The sequence below is a fragment of the Mytilus edulis genome, chromosome 5 (assembly GCF_963676685.1).
Source record: "Mytilus edulis chromosome 5, xbMytEdul2.2, whole genome shotgun sequence".
NCBI lineage: Eukaryota > Metazoa > Mollusca > Bivalvia > Mytilida > Mytilidae > Mytilus > Mytilus edulis.
In genome coordinates, this window is record NC_092348.1 from 68,801,499 (window position 1) to 68,813,648 (window position 12,150).

Consider the following 12,150-nt stretch of genomic DNA (forward strand, 5'->3'; position numbering starts at 1 on the left):
TTTTATGGATTCATTCTAGTTGTTATATACCAATTTTCTTGGATATTTGTGGAACAGGTGAACCGTGAATTAAAATATTCAACCAATGACAAATTTTCTATTGATGGTTGTTTGCAGACTTTGGCAAAACCATGAAAAATCAACTATCACTGAAAATGCAAGTTTACGACAATCCACCAAAATTGGTACCCATGGAAATAAATGAAGCAGCAATTATTTACCTTCTGAAAAATGAATTCATTGGGTTAATTCTTTTACAACCTTTCATCAAAATCATGCTTCTTGAAATTTGACAATAAAATATCTTTCAACATGCGTAATCAAGGCATTGAGAAAAGACAAATCAAGTAAGTTAACTATTCTGATCGGCAGGGAAAAGGCATATATATAGATTAAATTCTAACCAGTTATGAATGCAAATGAAGGCTCATGGTTGACATTTTAAACTGTCATCTTTAACTTCATTCCTCTTGTGGTAACAAATTTATCTTGAAGCAAAAATGTGCATTTACACATCGACCTGACAAAGTTTTTACTTTGGAATTTTTTTTTGTCAGAACTGGAAATATTTTAAATAATGTGATAATGTATTGAATTTCTACTCCAAATAATATTTAAATAATGCAGGATTTTTTTCTTAGTAAATGATATATTCTTAGTGCATAATAAATGTTGCATTGTGGGATATTTATCAAAATACAAGGAGAAAACTTGACAGTGAATGCAAATTGGGAATGAAAACAGTAATTCTTTATCTTCAGGCAAGATCTTCAAGAAAGCTTATAATTGAACTGATTAGGTTACTTTAGACATCAAGAAAGCAAAATAAACTTGAGTTATCTCTCTTTCTGTGGTATTCAAAAGAATAGTAGTTTAAATGGCCTTCATTAAATTTAGTATTCAAAGTTATTCAATCAAGTTCCAAGATTTTAAAAATAATTTTGGATTATACAACATCTCTCAATTATGACGGTAGAAGTCATCCTCGTTTCCCAAGCATTGATACCGAAGCATTTTGGGAATTAGCTCACAATCTGAACAGGTTACATAGAGGCTCTCTGTTTTGCAAGCTGATAATTAGTTATTTCTTCCACGTGCAAAGCATACTCTTCGAATTTACAAGTGTTCTTTTTAAAACATGCATTTTTCAGAGTTATTTCCCCTATGTGCAGTTTGCCACAGGAAAAAGGGTTATTTTTGCTGATGGAGAGAAAAATATGCTGTTATATCGATTTGATTAGTGGTTACTATAGTAAAGTATAACAAAAATATTAATTTTCATACACTGAGTTTTGGGTTGTTTGTTGTTTTATAACAGTAAATCAAAACTCTTGGATTTGCTTTTCTAATGGTATAGTTTAAAATCCATTTCTTTACAAATGAATTGTTTTATAATTGACCTGGCTTTTGAATAATTAATCCAAAAAAACAATTTCAATAACAATGCAATGGATCAAGAACAAGATATATAGTATGGTAAACAAGCATTGAAGCAACATAAACTGAGGATAACAATTCTCTTACCTTCCGTTATGTTATGACTCTCCAAGTTATGTACGAAGATAAAATAAAACAGTTAATCCAATATCCAAGAAAATAAAATCCTCGATTTGACAAAATAAAACTAGATTTTTTCTCACTAAGTGTTTTAAAGAACCTTTTTTGGTAATATTATCATGAAAATGAAATTCTCACTAATATTGCAACTAATCAAAGTTATGTACTCATTAATAGAGAATATGTATATGTCATATAGCTAAATCAATTACAAGTTCAGTTTTCAGTTTAATTTTTATCTAGATTCTGCCAGCACAGTCTGTTCACTCTGTTGCCTTCATGAATTCAAGAAATTTTATCTTTACAATGACTGGTTATTTATCTAATTGACTTTCTCTTCCATTAAAAAATTAAAATCAAAAGAGTATATAAGTAGCATATTTAGGCACATTTAATACTTAACATACTGAATATTTAGAGTACTCACCCAATTAGATCAACAACAAAAATTCCATATTTGAAAAAGCTTTAAGCATTAAATACTTTACAGTGAAACATCGTTTTCTGTAACCATCAATGTTCAAATTATAAATCTCCTATGATACAATAGCAAGTGTATATGTGAGTTTAACAGAACATTGGCGAATCAGTTTACTGTTCACCAATTGAACTTTCAAAGACTTTATAATAAATGACCTCAGTTTTTTCACTTGTTGACCTAATAGTGTTTGGAAAACAATTACATTAACGTCTTGTCTGTGAGGTAAAATATATGTTTTTGCAATAAAAAGAAATAAACAGGAACATGCTCCATTCCTGCACTGACAAAGTAAAAATTCCTGTATTTAAATCACAAGCAATGTAAATGTTTCTCACACCAGATTAACCATAGAAGCAACAATAGAGCTATCCTCTGAGGGGTTATAATACCAGCATCTGCACCATGATCTGAACTAGTTTTGTGATCTTGATCTTGCAGACCAGCATCTATACCTTTTAAGTTTTTGACAAATCCTCTGGTTATATGTATCAATGATAAGTATCGTTAAATACACATCAATGCATTCAAATGTTTTCATCAAATGAACCCCATCATGAATTGGGATATAGGCATTTTAATTTGAACCAAATTTGTGACCTGTTAATGAGGGGGGCAATACCTTTATGATAATTTGTTTTGCCCTTTTCAAGGTGTTGTTAACTGTTACCTTGAAGAGGGTCAAAACAGGTTATCGGAGATAAATCTAAACTGTTAACTGTTTTAAACCAACTTTGTTAACTGTTATTAGCATTTTTGCATTTGTTGTTAACTGTTTTTGCCAAAATCGAGGTGTTGTTAACAGGTTAATGGACCCCTCCTATTGCCCCCCCCCCCCCCCCCTAATTAATGCAAGACATTTCTTACAGCCTCCTTTGGATATATTACTACATATATTACTATTCTTTAGCTATTTAAAAATTGTGAATTCTTCATGAATTTTTGTTTGTACATAATTTTGTGTATTCCTGTACTTAATATGTTCAAACTAATTATGTGACCTTCATCTTGACTTCAGTAACCTTGACCTTGAAGACTGATATTGTAGCCTCTCTTGTGTCTTACTCATTCTTTGGTTACAATACCATTTTGTACTTCAAGACATTTAAAATACATGGAAAACAGAACAAGAGTTCCCTCCATAAACCTCTGAACTCATTTTGGCTGGGAGCATAATAAAAAAGAAATTCAACAGGCGTCAGATCCTGGAATTTCAAAGTTGAAGATAAGGTGACAAAGTATGTTCTGGGTAGGGGCAAAAGCTATAGAAAAGTCTGGCATCCAGGCCAACCACCTCTTCATTTGAGTGCAACAAGATTTTAAACAATCCAGGTGACCAGTAGAGAACAGGATAGAACTACTGTGCATGTGTTCTATAAACAATGCATAGATCTATCGGATTGCTATTACACTGGTAATTGGTAATGCTAGTCAAAAGTTTTTTTAATTGCTATATTTTTTTCTGGGATGTGCATTTTTTTTTTAATTTAAAAAATCATTTCATTAAGTCAAGGCAATATAGATATGTGTCCAGAAATGATGCTATTCGACAATGCATCATTCTTACATTCAATAAACAAAAACCTTGTTGTTTTTAAATCAGGCTATACTGTTGAGCAGTGAGCAAGGATCCAAGGCTAACTATATATATATATTTATCATATACTTAGACTAAATAACATATGATTTTTACTGTATGATAATAGCATTTAATTAACATAAATTCAATATTTTTCAAATTGGTGCTTAGCGGGCTGATATGAAAAGTTTATCGTTTTTGTCACATGCTTCGATTGTTATCACATGCCTTTCCATAACGTTATCGCATGGCATCACGGTGATATGTGGCATATTCAGGAAAATACACCTCAATGCTACGTTTTCAGTGAAAAACAAAACAATTATTTGATACTGAAAAGTATATTCAATTACAAACGAAAGTGAACCAATGCCTGGTGAGTCTGTAGTACGGTAGAGTCCATAAAGTGGATATCCGAGGGTATGCAGGGTCGTTATGATAAAAAACATAAAATGTAGAGAGTCTTATAACAACAACACTTTAGGGACTGCTGCAGAAATTTATTGATCAACATGTTTCGGTGCCTAGGGCACCGTCATCAGGATAAAAACAATACATAAAATCATGTTGAAGTACAGTCGAAATGGTACGGAATTGTTGATATAATGTCGTCTATTTTGGGGAAGAAAGTTAACAGAACATTCAGACCACACAACCTATACAGTATATACACAGCCTGACAACTTATTGTATTATTCTTTCCACGATGCAAGAGGACAAACACAGGTTGGCAGAATAATTTTAACAAAGATTTTTACAACAAAAACATTTTATTTTAATTTCTTTTTATAGTTCATTTACATACTTACAATGAACTTTCACTTTCACTTTCAGTACGTTGCTATTAATAACGTTACTTACCATTGTAACATTGTGACGTTTAAATTTTAACAACCCGATTTTGTACTTCAACATGATTTTATGTATTGTTTTTATCCTGATGATGGTGCCCTAGGCACCGTAACATGTCGATCAATAAATTTCTGCAGCAGTCCCTAAAGTGTTGTTGTTATAAGACTCTCTACATGAAAAGTATATTGTGTAAAATAATAATAAAAAAAAAAAAAAAAAAATTATTATAAATGCATTTTTTAAAAGTTTCAAACATAATTTAGAAAGTAACTTTGAAAAAGTTAACTTTTCCAAACAGTGTTCGTTATGTATATTGTTGAGTTATTTTTTTTTTTCGATTCGTTCATTAAAAAATGTTTTTCTTCTCTGTTGATGCACATGATAGAAAGATTTCATATCTAATGTACTAAATTTGGGGTCCAACGTCCGTGAACTTTTCACTCTGAACTTCTATTTGGGAACCACATAAAAGGATCAATATATGAATCTGTTATTTTTCTCCATTGTTGAAGCATATGATAAAAAGATCATAACATGTTATTTTTCATATCGCATGTATTATCAGCCCTCGAGCCAAACTATTTCATCTTGTATGTATGGTACCAACATAATATTTCACAGAGTTGTTTTTAATCTTTAGTGTTAGTCTTGTCTAGTCTAAAAATATAGTATATATACCAATACACATAATTAACAGCGCCTGGTGATGTTTCATAGCCTGACCGGTTTCCGTCCAAAAAGGACCTTCATCAGAGGCAGAATGGTGGATTAATTTTTGCACCCTATTTATATAGATATGGTAACCGGCTGTTCAGAGTTAAGATCAAGACTGCATGACAACCATGAATTACTATTTCAAGACTTAATATTCAGGTGTATCATAAGCCAAATATCAAGACTACATGACTACCATGACATAATATTCCAAGACTTGATATTTAGGTGTATCATAAGCCAAAGATCAAGACTAAATGATTACCATGTACTTCTTAAATTATAGGAACGCCCTTTACCCAATGCTTAAGCCCAAATATGGTTATATCATCAGGTCACATGATTACTTTGAATTTTTCGAAAAACTAAGGATTTTCTTACCCCAGGAGTAGATTACCTTAGCCGTATTTGGCACAACTTTTTGGAATTTTGGGTCCTCAATGCTCTTTAACTTTGTATTTATTTGGCTTTTTTAACTAATTTGATCTGAGCGTCACTGATGAGTCTTATGTAGACGAAACGCGCGGCTGGCGTTTAAAATTATAATCCTGGTACTTTTGATAACTACCTAACAATGTCTTAACGTTTACCATAACATGTCAAAAAGTTTACTGTAAAATGTACATTAGCTAAATATATATAACTGTAACCATGGAAAATCCCACTGGGATTTTTCACTGAAAGGATAATTGAACCTGTTTAGATATCAACCAGATACATATTTATCCACTGGATAACTTTGATCTGCCGATGAACTCTGAACTGCCAGTTAAATCTGAACCGCCGGTTAACTCAACTGCCGGTTAAATCTAAACTGCCGGTTATCTCAACTGCCGTTTAAATCGGAACCACCGGTTACCATATCTATATAAATAGGGTGCAAACATTAAATCCACCATTCTGCCTCTGATAAAGGTCCTTTTTGGACCAAAACCAGTCATGATCAGGCTATGAAACATAACCAGGCGCTGTTAATTATGACTATGTGTATTGGTATATATACAACAAATGTACTATATTTTTTAGCTTTTACATTTTTCTCACTGATACACATAGTTAATATGGCTTCTACTAACGAAAGCTCCATTTGGAGTTAATGTGTTTAGAGACCACGTATGTCAGTACACCTTTCCTATATTGCCTTAGTCTTGTCTAGTCCTTTGAGTACACAAAGTTTTTTTTGTATAATTTTTAACTCTTCCAATTGTAATTTTTAATTTTTGAAGTATCCTGTTTCCGTAACTTATACCTTTACAAACAGAAATTGTTCAAACGAAACAATCTCTCTGCTCAAACTTTCTTGCGCATATTCAAATTTAAATACTACAAAAACAAATATCTTTATAAGAATTTATTGACAAAACTACAACAAAAGCAAAGTGTTAACACTACAATAAAGTAATTAATGAATTTACTATGTATTAATTGTCAAAATATAATAAATATCAACCATAACCTTAAAAAAAAATCAACCTAAACTTCCTTTCCCTTTAATAACAATAAATATGCTAATCTGATTTCAATTAGATGATAAACGAGAGGTCAATAGGATAATGTTCCTTTAAATCAAATATGAGATTATTGACCAATTCAAGTCATAAAAAAAAAAAAAAAATAGAGAAAATTGTTCTAGTCTTCCTTAAAATACAATTTTTAGTACTTAACATCATGTCCACATAAAAAAATCAAGGGGAGAGAATCAGCTAAACTTCCTGATTATTTGGTAAAAAGATGGCATTAAATGGATTTTAAAAATTGAAAAAACAATCAGTCTAGATTTTTAAAGAAATGTACAATTTTTAAGAAAGGAATTTTGCAAGACTATTCACCCATATTAATTAATTTGGCTGTTATATTTTTTATATTTTTTATTTCTACATTTTCTGATTTTTTTTGGTTATATTCAAATTTTCACCAAATTGGGACATAAAAGGGGGAGAAATTTCAGATAGTTTTTATATTCTTTTCATTCATTTAGTTTATGAAAAAATATGTGTCATGGACCCAAATTCATGTAAAAACTAGAATTAATTAAAAAATTATGCAAGACCCAATTCTCAATTTAATGTTTATTCTTCCATAAAAGATGTATGGAAAACATTCTAATAACAGAGGTTGCCAACTGTTTTCAGAATGGACTTCTGATCTCATTTGACCATACATTGTACATTAAAATCAGATTAACACAATTTTTTCCTCAATTTACAAATTTGTTAGAGGATAAACTTTTCTTTACTCATCAATTTTTTAATGTATATTCTAATATCAACAACAAATTAAAAGCTTTTCCTTAACAGTGAGTAAAACCTAACTAAACTAAACCTATCAGATCTTTTCTAAATATCGGGAGATTTAGAAATTATTATTTATTTTTCTATTGTAGATGACCTCTGAATTCTTTGATTTTTTGTATGTTATTGGATTGCTATCTTAGGAAACACTTCAAGGTACAAGTAACCTATGTCTCCTTAAATTTGATTCCTAACAGTTTGCCTATGAGGCATTCTCAAAATGTTTGTAAAATAAAATTCTTTCCATTTCAGAGGGTTCTGTTTGAATAGTTTTAGACAAACAACTGATACATATATAAATAAAGATCTACATTTCCTAAATTAATTGAACTTTTTGGTTTCTAAAAGGCATCAAAGATATATGAGAAACTAAAATTATGTAGGAATGTAATCAAATGGCACTGTTTTTTAAAATATCAATTAAATGTTTTGTGTAAAAGACTCAATAGTAACAACATACACCGGTTTTCTTTTATATTTTAAATAAATGCACCAAACAAGCATAAACCATCGATCCCAAACTAACTGGGCAGATGGACAAAAGTTTATCTAAATTTACATCTGTAATCTTCAGATGAAAAATATAAGATTGGCAAGAACTGTACAAAAAATAGAAAAATAACAATAACATAAAAACAAAATACTTTATAGTGTGCATCACTTAAAAACAAAATACTTTATAGTGTGCATCACTTAAAAAAAATTCCTTTGTTGCGTAGTCTTTATTTGAGTATTAAAAAGCTTAAAAAAAACTAATAAAAAAAACCTATTAAATTTATACTAAAACCATTTGTATTTATTAATGTATTGCGTAGTAGTTATCTGAGCACGAAATCGCTAAAAAAACAAATCATAAAAAAAACGTTAAAACAAACAAAATTCAAGTTTCAGTGTTCAAATAAGCTTGTAATATTGATAAGTTTTATTCATAGGAGTTAAGGTAGTTCAAAATTTATTTCAGTAGATCTTCAAATTTGATGTGCATGGCTTCAATTATAATTTATCAAGACAAATTGGAAAATAATAAACAATTAAGGTAGGGGCGTAGCTGGGGAATTTAATGATTTGAATGCCAAAGGTTTGAAAATGTCATAGAGATAAAATGTGCTGAACATGCTTAAGGAGGCTCCAGGGTATACAAATTTCAGAAAAAAATTAAACATTTGTTTTTCATTACAAATTTTATTTATTACCTTTTTGTAGTTGTTATTTTATCATATGGTACAACAATCATTCAAAACAATCAATTCGTGTTGGTCCCAGATGACTTTTAAAATGTATACATCATTGAAAAAGTTCCAAATTATCTCCCTTTGGTGGAAATATGCCATGTTTTGGCTTTAAAATTGAAATATCTTTTTTAACTCATCGGTGACCTATATTTTTTAATATAATTTCCATATAAGCTGTACTTAAACTAAATTATTGTAAAATTTGAGCGGTTTCTGTAATAAATTTCTTTTTTTATCTCGATATTACCTTTATTTCTCCTATTACTTCAACAGAAAACAAAACACCTTTACAAAAATGTATGCTTCATTCGAAGGCAAATTGTGAGCGCAAATGAACGGTGACCCCACTTTTTTATTTCATTTTTCTATTAACTATAAGATAAAGTTCATTTATAGAAAAATATAGAGAACTCCTATATAAATAATTTAGACCCGCGAACCCCCTTAAGAAGACCTTAATATAAGTTGGAACTTTTAAATTTTGATCAATATCAAAGCAAAATTTCTGTTCATAGATGCTAAGCGCAGCCTGATATGACCGCAGAGGTTGAACCCTGAACAGTTGGATCAATATTCAAGCTTGATACTGTCTGAATTTGGATTGCGATCAAATTTTTGACATAGTTTAGGTTTCTGACACAACTTAAATGTCAAGATCTTACAAATGTATTGCGCAATACTGTGCAATTAAAGATTCTTTTTGAAATTTTTCCAAATTTGAAATTTGAAAATTTTGAACCCCATAAAGAAATTAGAACCCCTCAAACTTTTTGAATCCCCCCATTTAGCAATTTCCCCCACACTAAATACCAGTATTTCTTTTGTACTAAGTATGGAACCTTGTAGTTCATTTACCCCCAAAATGAATCCAAACCTTTTACTTGTGGTATTCAACATTGTGGTATAATTTCAGAGCAATTTAAATTCTTATACACAAGTAATTATCCTGAAAGTAGAAAAAAAATGCTTATTTTGGGCCCATTATTCCTTTACGGTTAAAACCATCATCCCCAAAATCAATCCAACCTTCCCTTTGTGATATTGAACTCTCTTGAAAAATTTCATAGAGATCCATTCCCTTAAACTAAAGTTGTTGTCTGGAAATCAAATGTGTCCTCAGAGGAAGACGACGACATCATACCATTATACGATCCCAAATTTTTTTTGCGGTCGTATAAAAAGGATGTTTTTTTGTTGTTGAATTGTTGAATATTTTTTGCCAAATGTGTGCAATATTTAATCAAGGATGTGAGTTTGCCACTGAATTTCCTTTAAAACAGATAATTATGCATTAAGCTTGGTCTTGCATCTTTTCTGTGTTTTCATTTACTTAACAGCAACTATTCTTGCAATATAATCCCCATATTCATTTAGGAAATCAACTATATTATAAGCCTGTCCTGTAAATACTATTGAATTAACAATGATGATACTTTTTTACTGTTGAAATTTTATGTGCATGTCATGCCTAATGATAGCACATATAGTGAGTGCTACACCCCCTAAAGGTTGCTTCTCTTAAATTTGATTTTCAGCCATGCACAAAAAGTCTAATTATTAACTAACCATTTGTACACTTCATCTTACACAGAACAATTTGCAATATAACTCAAAATATCTTTACATTTTGTCAACTAACACATTTATATTAATTAAATTCAGATAAAACATGTATTATATAAATAAAAATGTAAATGTACAAAAAATTGAAACTAATGAGACAGAAGAAAATGCCAAATATATAATTCATGACAATAAACTATCTTCCAAAATTTTTGGTCAGTACATTGTAAATGAACATTTGAATATAACATTCATGTACAAAGTTTCAATTTACTTTTCTTCTGCCTCTAATATTTGTCAACATTTAGCAATATTTCTTTGATAAATACCAACAATGTACAAGCTGACACCAACAATGCTATTTATGAGTATATTAACAGCTAATGATGCTGAATTTTACATTTACAAAGCCATTTTTCTGATTTCTGCTTCTGAATATATGTTTATATATCTAAGTGTGTGTGCATATTCAAAATTTTAGAATTAACTTGTTTTGGATTTCAATTGTTACAAAGCATTCCACCCAGACAGAGTTTCTCTCTTTTTAGACTGTATGACCAAGCAAAGTGAAAGACAAAATAATTGTTAAAATGGCCAAGCAAGGCATAATTATGCCTTAAAAATTCTGAATCATGTTTTTTTCTGTTTTTTGTATGCTTGGTTTAATTTTATATAAATTAATTAGTTAACCATGTTTAAAAGGTGCACACAACACTTCTGATTACACTTTTAATTCAGCATACTTTTATACTGTTTATAGATATATCTTTTATAGCTACTGTTTATACAATACTTTGATATTGACATATATTTTATATACATAAATATTGATTACAAACATTATTTATAGGGCACACTAACATGTATGCAGCAAAAGAAAGCTAAATATTCTAAAATCTAATTTGTGAAAAAAAAACATGTAATACAACAATATATCATTCAATCTTTAATCTTTAACAATAAACAAACTGATAAATATATACAAACTAGGGGCTCCTAGGAGTCTAAATTGCTCATCTGACATTGATATCTATTTTAAAATATACAACATTTCTTGAGTTCCTCATTTAGATAACAGTTTGCCATTGAGTTTCTTTTTGTAAATTATTGTTTTTCAAGAAAACTCTGAGAACACTCTAGTTTTCAGAAAATATTTCAACAAATTGACAGTAAAACGCACTACGTTTGATCAATATTTTTTTTAAACATTCTTTTGGTAGACATTAACTTTTTAATTTTTTTATCATACTATAGCAAAAAATCTAAAATTGGTACAACATTTTTCATTTATGGACATATTAACACCGATAAAGGGTCAGTTAGTAGTTGTATTTAAGAAGGTTTTGTATTGTCAATCATTATTGTATACTATTATACTTTCAAGATAGAAGTGTTAATGTTATACTGGAGAGGGAAAAAATAAGGACAAATAACTCATATAAGCAAATTGAGGCAACCAAACTTTTTAAAATTGGACAATAATTTTTATTTGAAGGAATTCATGCCTTATGATTGTCAATTGAAGGTTTAATTCATAAATTACTTCATCTTTTCTGTTAATCTGTTATTGCTGATTGTACTGTACTTTCATTAAACCCATATATGCTATTTTTAGCCATAGAGGCCATGTTAAATTGATGAAGGGGTCATCAGACAAAATAGTTATAAAAGTATACTCCTCAGACATGATTCAGACCTAGTTTAAGTCAAATTGGCTGTTTAAAATATCTAATGCATTCTTGGTAATATTTTCAAACTCTTACATTAGATGTTGTTATTGGTTAAAAACATCATAAGCAATTGAAATTCATCACTTGATGTGACATTATGTTTTTATTTTAGGGGTACCAATAATGACATAACCTGTTGTCCTTTAAAGATTAC